Here is a 13479-nt window from a genome sequence, read left to right on the forward strand (position 1 = left end):
TTGCTCTGGTGCAAGTTATATTAATACGTTCACCAACAGATATATCGATTTCTTCTTGTTCTGGAGACTCATTTTGTTTTTCTTTCATCGTACTTATTTTTTCAAACCAATGAGCAGGAAACGCTTTTTTTAATTTTAAAAATTTAAAACTAAATACTAAATTTTCAACATCAAAAAAGTTTCTAAAACATGATATATTTTTCCATGTACCTTTATATTTAACTTGTTTAACATATTAAATACCAGCTTCTTTCCATTCCTGATATGTGTGCATGTGTATTTGAGTTTTGTCAGACGTGTATCAATCAGATATGATTATTTACGTCTGGGACCGACCTTTAACGTCACCATCCGAAAGACGTGACCAGGGCTCGAACCTCGAACCTCTGCATCAATTCATAACTTCCCCACATAGCTTGGATTACAGGCGCACGCCACAACGCCCAGATAATTTACAGGTTGTCCATTTATTGTAATATTACTATTATTCCATAATAGTTAACGATATATATTTTCAATATTCTGCTCATCTAAATAACGTAATTGAGCCCATGTATATAGAAATTCAATATAAAACATTGGTAAACCCTTTTTTCGACAAAGCTTTAACATGTGTTTTGGATGACAGTTCATTTAAAAACAGTATGGGATTTCTCCTATGTAACTTAACCAAAACGAGAAAGTGTTTTCCAGACTGCATCATAATTATCAAAAAAGGAATTTATCCAAGATAATATAAGTGATTTTGATTTCGAATATAGATCGATCATACCAAGACCACCTTCAAGTATCGGTCTGACACAAATATTACGTTTAACTTTCTCACGCTTTGAATTCCATAAAAAGCAATATATTATCTTATGTAAACCCTTGCATATGTAGTCTGGCATTGGAATAACCGTACCAACATAAACGATTTGAGGCACAATTAAACATTTTATAATAATTATTTTACCATAACACGTAAGCTGTCTCATTTTCCATGTTTTTAATATGTTATTGACCTTTTCAATTTTTCCTTCCCAATTTAGCTTTCGTATATGCTCTTCATTTTTTCCCACAAATATTCCTAAATATTTAACAGGATCATTTGTAAAATCGAACTCGCTTCTTTCTAAGTTAAATATCCCTATTTTTAACATCTTTGTCTTATTCCAATTTACTTTTGGACCTGCAATATTATCGAAATTATTTATCTCTTTGATAACATTATGAAGGGATTTAATCGAATTAATAAATATCGTCGTATCGTCTGCGAACTGTGTTATTTTTATTTATCTGTGTGGTAAGCATAAACAATTTCCTGAAATATCTATACCTCTGATTTCATCATTTTCTTTAATACGAATTGCTAAAATTTCTGCAACCAAAATAAACAACAATGCTGATAATGGACACCCTTGTCTTACACCTTTATAAATATGAAATGATTCTGATAACCAACCACGCTGTAGTACTCTACCGTAAGCATTTTTATATAACATCTCAATCCAATTTATAAACGATTCCTTAAACTTCATCCGCCTTAATGTTTCAAACAGAAATGAGTGGTTCACATTGTCGAATGCTTTTCGAAAATCTAAAAAAATGATAATGCCACGGGAACTTTTAAATTTACAATAGTCAATTATATCTTGAACAAGCCTAACATTTTCGGATGCCGATCTACCTTTAATAAATCCACATTGATCAGTTGAAATAATTGATGATAATATTTTCTGTAAACGCATCGCTAAAACCCGAGCTGCAATTTTGTAATCGATATTGAGTTTGAAAAAAATATATATTGGTCGCCAATTGTCCAGAGATCCCCTATTACCATTTGTGTACAATAGAGTAAGAACTGACTGTCCTTGTATAAAAGAAAGTTCTCCCTTTTCATACCCCATTTAAACTATTTATAACTAGATCTTTAATTTCATTCCAAAAACATCTGTAGAATTCCACACTTAGACCGTCACTCCCGGGTGAACGGTTTAAATTCATGGAAGACAATGCTTTTCTACATTCTGTTTCAGTAAGCAACCCTTCACAACTTTCTGCTTCTTCCCGAGATAAGCATGGTATCTGAACATGAGTAAAATATTTATCAACATCTGTTTTGTGTATCGGTGGACAATACAAGTTTTTTTTATAAAAATCTGTGAATATCTTTAAGAATCTCGTCATTATTAAGGACCTTTTTCCCATTTTTTTCATGAAAGTGTATTTCTTTTTTATTTCCTCTTTGCCTTTCTAGCTGAATAAAATATTTAGTACATTTTTCTCCATTCTCTATCAATTTTTCTCTTGATCTAACATAAGCACCTTTACACTTATTTCCATACCATTTGTCTAACTCTTCTTTCAATTTATTCATTTTGTCTATTAATTCATCATTCACATCAGTATCAAACATTTCGTTGTAATGCCTTAATTCTCTTTCTAATTTCAGATAATACATTTTTGCTCTAGATTGCCTTTCCTTTGCATAACGGATACTGCATTCTTTAATCTTATATTTACAAACATCCCATTTTATTTGTGTACTAATTTCTTTCGTTTCAAACTTGACCACTTGTATCAAACTTTTAACATAATTAACATAAACCTCATCTTTCAACAACGAGTTATTAATCTTCCAATAACATTTACCTCTTTTTTCCTTGAGATAATTTTATCTTTAACGATATAGCATTGTGGTCACATTTTAATGCGGGCCTTATGTCTGTTGAAAAGACTGAACCCAAAAGATCTCTACAAATCAACCAATAATCTAGTCTTGAGTGTACATTTAGTAATAATTGTCGCCAAGTATATTGTTTCTTATCTTGGTTACACTTTCTCCATATATCAATTAATTTGTTTTTTGCTTGAAAACTTTTAACATTCTTTTTTTGGTAAATAAACATTTGATATGCCATAAGTATCTAATATTCTATTTTGTACACGATTCCAATCTCCACCTGCTATAACCATATCGTTATTAGGTTCACATGCTTTTACCCAGGCATCTAAGGACTTGTAAAAATTTTTGTCTCTGTGTTCTTTGTCGGAGCGTAAATTTTTATACAAAAGTATGATATTGAATGACATGAAAATCGAATAATGATAGCTCTACCATCTCCTTTACAATTAACAGAAATAGAGTTCAATGAAAGACCCTCACGAACAAGAATGGCTACTCCCAGCGGCGTAACAGGGGTCGGTGGCCAGGGGGGGCAAGAGCCCAACATTTCCCGGTCATATCATGGTATGAACAGGTGTAATGATGTAATGAGGCGACTATTTTGAGAAGGCCAGATATTGCGTATCGGGCAAAATTTATCTTTAAAAAAAAGTTGCGAGCGAGCGGAGCGAGCGAGCAAAAATTTTGACTTTTTACTACAAAAATCCAATTTTGTGATAGATTTTGACATGATATCCAGAGAATAATATATTTCACTCTTCTTTGTGGCAGTAGCGTGAAGAGTAAAAAAAAACCGAGGGGCGCAGTATAGAACATGAGCTAAAAAGCTGCTTTATATAAGTCCCGAGCGAGCGAAGCGAGCGAGAAAAAAAATCACCTTTTCATGATAATAATATTACTAATAATAATACTTCTCTTATATAGCGCATAATAAACTGAAAGTTTCTCTACGCGCTTTGCAATAAAGGAAACAAAATACACATACTGCAAACAAAGAAGAATCTAACTTTGAGCTATTTTTTGGTATTATATTCAGTAAATAAAATCAAATTTTACACTTTTCCTTTGCTTTTCTTTCCTCCTTTTTTTTGTTCTTGTTTGTAGAACTTTTTGGGGCCATGGCCCAACCCTTCCATACGAAGTGCTGTGCGGTTGGGGTTCCGGGGCGGAGCCCCCGGAACTTCTTGATATCAAAGCCATTTAAACCTCGCGCTATTTTAATCAAATCGCGGGCATGTACAGGATATAGCTTTTACACAACACATTTATTCAACCCAGTTGCGTAATGAACCAAATATTTTGAGGGGCAAAACATAGTGATGTGGGAAAAATCTGTAAAACGTTGCCAGCGTGCAAAGCGAGCTGGAAAAAATTGCCTATTGAAATTACATTCTAATTATGTGATAGATTTTTCCATTATATTCAGCAAATAACACAATTCAATGTTTCCATTCATTTCATTATACGTTGTCTCCTATAATTTATTTTATTTCCTCTTGGGTGTGGAACCAAGACCCCCCCCCCGCGCCTGTGCAGTGATTGAACGTGATTGTGAACGGGGGCGTTATAGAGCCATTTGAAGGTTATAAATGAAGAGCCCCTACTGCGTGGGGTCTGGGGCAAAGCCCCGGTAGCTTATTTGCATAAAATTTAGCAAGCTTATATCACAGTGAGGTATGCAGTCCATCTTTCTTCCCGCTCTTTAATATCAATCATCGGCAGCCCGGTCGTGTTATTTTTTTTTCTTGTCCCTTTTCTTTGTTTTCCAAAAATTAGCTTTTGACTAATTACATTCTACCTTCGTTTCCCGCTATTGTTTGCCATTTTGTCATCTTTTAATTTATTTCCCACCGTACTATTGCATTACATAGGCCTATTTCGGAATGATTTGTTCTTTCTCAAATGTTCTTCTTTCGTATATTTTCCCGCTTTCCTTCCTTTTCTATTAAAAAAAGTTTTTTCTTCGTTTTCTTTTCATTTTTTTCCTTTCCCTTTCCTTTCCTTTCCTCCTTTCCTTTTCCCCTTTCCTTCCCCTTTCCCTTTCTTTCTCCCTCCTTTTTTTTTCTTTTTCCCGCTTTTCTTTTATTTTCCCGGTGAAATCCGCCAGGGGGGGCAACTTGCCCCCCCTGCCCCCCCCGCCTGTTACGCCACTGGCTACTCCTCTTGAGTGATTTGTGCCATGGTCAAAGAAACACTGACCTTTCCATTCCTTCTTTACACTTTGCTCTATATTATGTCGCCAAAAAGTTTCTTGGAGAAACGCAATATCACATTTCTGATTTTTTAACCATAAGAATATCTTGTCTCTTTTAAGCTTGTTTCGTAACCCCCTCACATTCAGGGAAACGAAATGTAACATAGACTTATCTATGAATCGATGGTTTGACATTCTTTCTTTCTAACTGCTCATCAATTTCTGTAATTTCTTTCCACTCACTTATTTTTGCTTGTGTCTTTTCGCTTCCTTTTAGAGGGTTTTCTCTTATCCTGTACTAATTGTAGTGGAGGTGTTTCAGCTGACAGCGTGGTGCCCTCGTCATCGCTATCGCGATCGCTTGTTTCTGTTTCTGAGCTTGATCCGTAATTACTCTTTGCTCTATCTACTTTAGACTTATCTCCAGGATCTTCGTCTGTAGATGATATATATATATATATATATATATATATATATATATATATATATATATATATATATATATATATATATATATATATATATATATATATACAGTGCGTCCCACAAAAAACGAAACCGAGATTTATCGATGATTTATCATAACTTAATCACAAATACAATAGACAAATGACCTACCATTGTAAAGCTTAGAATCTCCTCTTTCATCTGAAATTACTAAGATTATTTCTCATTCACGCATGAGTGAGCAAAAACAATTTGAAGAGGGGATACCAAAAAGTCATTTGGCGGGCTGTATCTGGGTTTCACAAAGAAAACCACATTTTTAAAAAGTTCAATATCTGCTCTTTAATTTGATACCTCAATTACAGAAAATGGTCAAGAAATAACAAAGTTCTGGTTATTTGAAATAGGGCTTGAATTTCAATAATTTCATAAAATGAAGAGGTTCTACAGGCTAGCATTCAAACTCACTTGACACTCCGTTTTGTTGACGATCAGCCATGCATTAAGTCTTTTGTTAACCATGCGATAGCTTCTGTTGGAAACCAGTGAAAACACGTTTATTTAATGAAATTATGGAAATACAAGCATTGTTTCGAGGGAACATAACTTTTTACTTCTTGACCATTTTTTGTGATTAAGGTATCAAATAAAAGAGCGGATATTGAACTTTTTAGGCATGTGATTTTCTTTTTGAAATTCAGATACCCCCCGCCAAATGAGTTTTTGGGATCCTTTCTTCAAATTGTTTTTGCTCACTCATGCGTGAATGAGGACTAATATAGGTAATACCAGATAAAAGAGGAGATTCTAAGCTTTACATTGGTAGGTCATTTGTCTATTTTATTTGTGATAAGTTATGATAAATCATCGTTTAATCTCGGTTTCGGTTTTTTTCTGGGACGCACTGTATATATATATATATTGTATAATTCAAACAATAAAAGACAAAATAAATAGTGAGGGACATCATCGATTCTCTCATTTGCATGTGACTAAATTGTGCATATAACTATTTTGTGAAAAAAATAAGCGAAACTGTAAAATGTCATAACTTTCTTATTTTACATCCGATTTTGATGAAATTTTCAGCATTATGCTTGCGTGAGGAGGACTTGACCTTTACATTGAACTCTCAAAAATGAAAGTTCTTGCCCAACCAGTCCTATTGATTATAGTTGATTAAATTGAAAGCGCATTTCCTGAATTTCAGCGCACGAAATTTAGAATAAAAAAGAACTTTCATGAAATTGTAAGCTCGTAAACGAACCTCTTTGCCTTAGTAGAACGATATCAAAAGCACGCGGAATGATCAAACTTGAAATAGTTTTGACCGAAATTTATTTCAATGGCTATACATGAATTATAGTGTCTTCAAATTAATTTTTCAGCGTTTGATTTTAATTGTGAATGACCGATATCTCGAGAAAAACGTTAACGCGTAAATTTAAATCAGTTCACATTCAATTAAGTGACTAATAAGTACAAAATTGAGTGGGAAAACCATTGCAGAAGCGCAACGAGCTTAAAATTTTGAGAGGGCCAAATATGGCGCATGGGGCAATTTTATATAAAGCTACGACTGATAGAGGGAGCCGTATTTGATCTTTTTAATACAACAAATTTTGTGGTAAATTTTTACATAATATTCAGAAAATATATCATCCCTCTTTCCTTTCCTTTTATTTATTTTTCTCTTGGTCGTAAGCCCCGCCCCCCCCCCCTCATCTGTACGCCAGTATTGTTAACATTGCAACGACTCATCCTTTGAAATAAGCGGGGCAGTGTGTGTTTCAACTGTGCTTTCATGTACGTTTATCAGTCAGTCTGCAAGTCCCCATGTTAATGAGCAAATGAGCAAGATTTATCCAAGTCCTCTCGTTGCTGAATTCATGTCCCTGCAAAATCTCGTGAATTGTGAGACTTTCTTTCTCAAAGAAATTAACCTATTTGTCCGTGAGGAATATTGATCATTTTTGTACCATAGGAAAGAGTAAATGTTACTCTTTTATATTTGTTATTTCTTTTGAATAAAATATTTTGATAAACAAGTGAATTTTTGACCTGAAAAGATGCCTCAAACAGAATTTTCTTCCTCTGTTTTCACTTGCAAATTGTGCAAAATTTTGTGTTTTAGGCACCAACATTATTCATATCATCAGAAAGCTCAAACTCTATATTTTCTTACAATGTCACTCTTAATAGGTGGCATCTTTTAGATGCGTTAGGGAACAGCCAGCTTTTTCCATCAAGATGCAGATTTCTGAAATTTCTGAGTAACATAAAATCCAGAGTTCTGATTGGCTGAATAATGTTTTTGAAACAAGAGGCACGGGTAATTTGAAGAGATTACCACATGGTGAGTGTGACCTTGCTGAGGCCCAGTGTGGGGAACATTGAAATTTGCGTGGGTGTGTGGTCTCTATGACCAATCAGAGCGCAGTATTCTTGTTTTTGAGCTGCTAAATGTACTTGGCCTATGAAAAGCTGGCTGCTGACCCATCTAAAATACCTCTTCTTATAAAAATTATATTATATTAAAGCTTAGATCTTCAGCTTTATCATAATTTAAAATTCATTCGGGCTCAAACAGAAATTAAGTGGAAAAATAACAACTTTTGTTGCATGAAAATAATTTTTTTCTTTCATGTTTTAGATCGAAAGTTTCACCTATATTACACAATCTTTTTAAGAAACAAAACACATGACCTGAAATAATGACTTTTCTTCTTTATAAAGATACCCAAAACATTAAATTTGGTCAATATTTAGAGCAGCAATGGCCGAATAAAAAGATATGTTTTTGCATTAACAATGCAAAAACCCTCTAGTCATGAATATCACTTGGATAAAAGAAGCTATACTTTTTCAGGGCTTGCCGATTGACTGTTATTGGATATGCCTGCATGCATTTCCAGTATTATTTTTACGTCAAGGTCTAATTGAGGCAATATAATTATAATGATAAATGTTTTTTAATTAGCGCATGTACAATTTCCCCATTTATATATAATGAGAAATGTTTTTCATTAGCGCATGTATAGTTTCCCCATATATACATGTATATAATGATAAATGTTTTTCATTAGCGCATGTATAGTTTCCCCATCTCCATTTTCTAAAGAGCTCCGTTCATGTCAAATACAATTAGACGACCGGCATGAAGTTCACCATTTATTCTCACGGGGGATGACCCGGGGGATGACTTGAAAAAAGAGCAGAAACAAATTACTAAAATAAAATTCAAAGAGAAATGATGGATATGGACTCGACGATTTACAATAAAGGGGTGGCATCAATATTGGAAAAATAGTTTGATCAAAATGTCAAGACAGATAATGGAATACAAGACAAAATCACGAATACATCCGACACAGCTAGTTGGCAAAATGACAAAATCTACTCTTTACGATGCCTCCCCTCTATTGTAAATCGTCGAGTCCACTTGGATGTTGAATGATAAATCATTAATTTTTAGCTCATTCTTTTACGATCGCCTAAGATCCACCCCTTCCTGATGACACAGCTGCCATTGTTAGAAAAATAATGTATTGTGCAAACGTTTTTTTTTTACGGAAAGTTTTGGAATATCAAGAGAGAGAAGAATTCAATTAAGCACTAAGCAGGTCTTTCATTTTTAGTTTTCAAATTCATCGAGATCGAGGCTATAATTTCGAACTGACGAAAGTATTTTTCTCCTAAGCTGTAAGTACATAATTAGTTCATCGTACATTTCAAGATCATGCATGTATAACATATATTTGAAGGGTTTCTTGTAACAAACACACACACACCTCGCGCACACACTCACACCCACCCTCACATCCCCCCTCTCTCTCTCTCACACACACCCACACACCAACACACACCCACGCACACACACCCTCACACCCATATACAATGTCGTTAGTTTTTGTCATTTGTATTTACATGTATATAATTTTCCGTTCTCATAACGTATATATTGCATCTTTTGCAAGGGGTTTTGCGTTTCGTTTACAAAGGTGTTTAGGGACAAAATTAATCTCATTTTCAAGATATCGTTTTTTCCCACCTTTTTATCTTTATTCATTTTCGTTAGTCTTCGTCATCTCTAATCTTGTCACCTGTATGGGCATTTTCATTTCTTTTTTCATCTTCCCAACTTAATTACTTTTTTTCCTTACATCTTTCTCCTTCCAATTCCACGGGCGATCTCTATACATGGCGGATTTAGAAGGGTGGCGGCACCCCCCAGTGGGTGCCCCCACCCAGAAATTTTGAAAACTGAAAAAATGTATAGTAAATGTTGTCATAAGCATCCTACTCAAGGTGTAAATCTCCAAAACAGCATTTTTACTCTTTATATTTCGATTTTTTTCTCATTTATTCACTGTTAGCTCCCAACAATATTATAGTCACTAACATATATCTTTTAGGTCATTATATAAAACTCAAAATTTCGCTCGCGCTTTGCGCTCGCAGTGGGTTTTGATTGAGATAAATAAATGATCTGTTTAATAGGTTAACATTTGGCTTAAACATTCAGCGTTCAAGTCAATATGCACAAATCATTCTTCTCGCGATTTGAGTTTTCATTATTTGTTTTAACGAGACTCGCATCCTAGCTGCATGTTCATAATTACAAAAAAAGTTCTAAAAAAAAAAAAGATTAAGCTCGCGCTACGCGCTGGCATCAACTGCTTAGTAAGAAACATGGTTAGAAACCAATCCTGATCATGGTTACAAAAAAGTGCCTATAGAACGTCCAATTATCATCTCAGGATATTGAAAAATGTCAGCTCGCGCTCGATATCATCATCACAAATCACTACAAACAGTGGTTTATACAGGTCCTTTTTAAGTCAATAGAGGGCCTATATTAAAAAAAATAGCTCACGATTCACGCTCGATGTTGTGAAGCAGGCAAAAATTTTGTGTCTGCCTTAATTTACCCCCCCCCCCAAAAAAGGTTATTTTGCCCCCATTTTCCGACCCCCCCCCCCTATTTTAAAAATCCTGCATGGTGCCGCCACTGGCCATCAGTCGGTGCATTTATTCTGAAGAAAAAAAAATCAATATAGTAAATTTTATAACATTATTTCAAATTAAAGGTACAACAGTAGGCCTATAATCAGAGTATGTTAAGTGAGTTGTTACTGAACGAAGCATCTTGAATTTAATGTGCTTATTTGAGACATGCTTGCCTATTCATTTGACAAAACACTGTCACTTCATGTAAAAACTGATTTTTAATCCCCATTTCCTAAATTTCATCCCGGGGGGGGGGGCACTTCCAATGACGAGTGGATACCTAGTCCGCCTCCTGGACTGTTGTTATTTGGTACCGTATATACGACTACCAAACACATAACACACTACATCCCCAGAACACGCATACACCCCCCCCCCTGAATAGTCACATGAAAGGAAAGTGAATCAGTGGTTAGGTGAATCAGTGGTTAGGTGAATCACTGGGGGTAAGTGAATTCAGTGGAGGGCGTATGTGTGTTGGTTATGTGTGCGCGTGGGGGTATCGGTATGGTCCGATAGGGTTTGCCCCTTTGGTTTGCCCAATCAGTAAAAATCGTCCAGGACGTGGACTAGTGGATACCATGCGCGACCATGGGGTCTCGAAAAGCACCCTAATCAAGTATTTGCAATATTCTGAAAATGCACCCCTTAACAAGTATTGGAAACAAAACGATATCCTTGACAAGTATTCCCTGAATTGAACCCCCTAAACAAGTATAGCGATATTTTAATTGTTATATGTCACGGACTTGTCACTGTCACTTTACATCATTGGGTTTAGTATACGGCCATACCTCGCGCAAATCGGACTCTATATTGGGGCAAAAAGTACATCCTATAAAGGATGTACTTTTTGCCCCAACCAGTGGCGTAACAGGCGGGGGGGGCAGGGGGGGCAAGTTGCCCCCCCTGGCGGATTTCACCGGGAAAATAAAAGAAAAGCCGGAAAAAGAAAAAAAAGGAGGGAGAAAGAAAGGGAAAGGGGAAGGAAAGGGGAAAAGGAAAGGAGGAAAGGAAAGGGAAAGGAAAAAAATGAAAAGAAAACGAAGAAAAAACTTTTTTTAATAGAAAAGGAAGGAAAGCGGGAAAATATACGAAAGAAGAACATTTGAGAAAGAACAAATCATTCCGAAATAGGCCTATGTAATGCAATAGTACGGTGGGAAATAAATTAAAAGATGACAAAATGGCAAACAATAGCGGGAAACGAAGGTAGAATGTAATTAGTCAAAAGCTAATTTTTGGAAAACAAAGAAAAGGGACAAGAAAAAAAAATAACACGACCGGGCTGCCGATGATTGATATTGAAGAGCGGGAAGAAAGATGGACTGCATACCTCACTGTGATATAAGCTTGCTAAATTTTATGCAAATAAGCTACCGGGGCTTTGCCCCAGACCCCACGCAGTAGGGGCTCTTCATTTATAACCTTCAAATGGCTCTATAACGCCCCCCGTTCACAATCACGTTCAATCACTGCACAGGCGCGGGGGGGGGGGGGGGGGGGGGGGGGGGTCTTGGTTCCACACCCAAGAGGAAATAAAATAAATTATAGGAGACAACGTATAATGAAATGAATGGAAACATTGAATTGTGTTATTTGCTGAATATAATGGAAAAATCTATCACATAATTAGAATGTAATTTCAATAGGCAATTTTTTCCAGCTCGCTTTGCACGCTGGCAACGTTTTACAGATTTTTCCCACATCACTATGTTTTGCCCCTCAAAATATTTGGTTCATTACGCAACTGGGTTGAATAAATGTGTTGTGTAAAAGCTATATCCTGTACATGCCCGCGATTTGATTAAAATAGCGCGAGGTTTAAATGGCTTTGATATCAAGAAGTTCCGGGGGCTCCGCCCCGGAACCCCAACCGCACAGCACTTCGTATGGAAGGGTTGGGCCATGGCCCCAAAAAGTTCTACAAACAAGAACAAAAAAAAGGAGGAAAGAAAAGCAAAGGAAAAGTGTAAAATTTGATTTTATTTACTGAATATAATACCAAAAAATAGCTCAAAGTTAGATTCTTCTTTGTTTGCTGTATGTGTATTTTGTTTCCTTTATTGCAAAGCGCGTAGAGAAACTTTCAGTTTATTATGCGCTATATAAGAGAAGTATTATTATTAGTAATATTATTATCATGAAAAGGTGATTTTTTTTCTCGCTCGCTTCGCTCGCTCGGGACTTATATAAAGCAGCTTTTTAGCTCATGTTCTATACTGCGCCCCTCGGTTTTTTTTTACTCTTCACGCTACTGCCACAAAGAAGAGTGAAATATATTATTCTCTGGATATCATGTCAAAATCTATCACAAAATTGGATTTTTGTATTAAAAAGTCAAAATTTTTGCTCGCTCGCTCCGCTCGCTCGCAACTTTTTTTTAAAGATAAATTTTGCCCGATACGCAATATCTGGCCTTCTCAAAATAGTCGCCTCATTACATCATTACACCTGTTCATACCATGATATGACCGGGAAATGTTGGGCTCTTGCCCCCCCCCCCCTGGCCACCGACCCCTGTTACGCCGCTGGCCCCAACAAAACATTTTAGTCTTTTTACCCTCGCAACTTTGACCCTAAACACGTAGCTTTTTTAGCTAAATAGATACCCTTTTTTCATTATTTTAGTGTTTTTGACACCCTTATTACTTACGTACGTAACGTAAACGTGCCCTATCTTGAAAAAGACATCCTTTTTGCGTGTTTTTTTTTTGGTCGCGTATGGTATCCACTCGTCAATGTAAGTGCCCCCCGGGATTTATGAATAACACATTTGAAAAAGATGTTGCAAAGGAATTTTTACACGTGGAAAAATTGCTCTGAACGGTAAGTTGAATGCTCTTTGTATGAATTCAGGTGAGATTCGATCATTTGGAGAATGTTTTGCAGAGATAATGAATTCACACGAGGACAAAAGGTTTGCGTGCGAATTCATTCAATTGCATGCTGGTTTTTGTCTCGCCTGCATAGCAGAGCGAGACTATATAGGCGCCGCTTTTCTGACGGCGGCGTCGGCGGCGTCAACATCAAATATTAACCTATAAGGTTAAGTTTTTGAAATGACATCATAACTTAGAAAGTATATAGACCTAATTCATGAAATTTACACATAAGGGAATTGACGTATTACTAAACATCCTGTGCGAGTTTCAGGTCA

Source organism: Lytechinus pictus, chromosome 16 (genome assembly GCF_037042905.1).
Source record: "Lytechinus pictus isolate F3 Inbred chromosome 16, Lp3.0, whole genome shotgun sequence".
Classification (NCBI taxonomy): domain Eukaryota; kingdom Metazoa; phylum Echinodermata; class Echinoidea; order Temnopleuroida; family Toxopneustidae; genus Lytechinus; species Lytechinus pictus.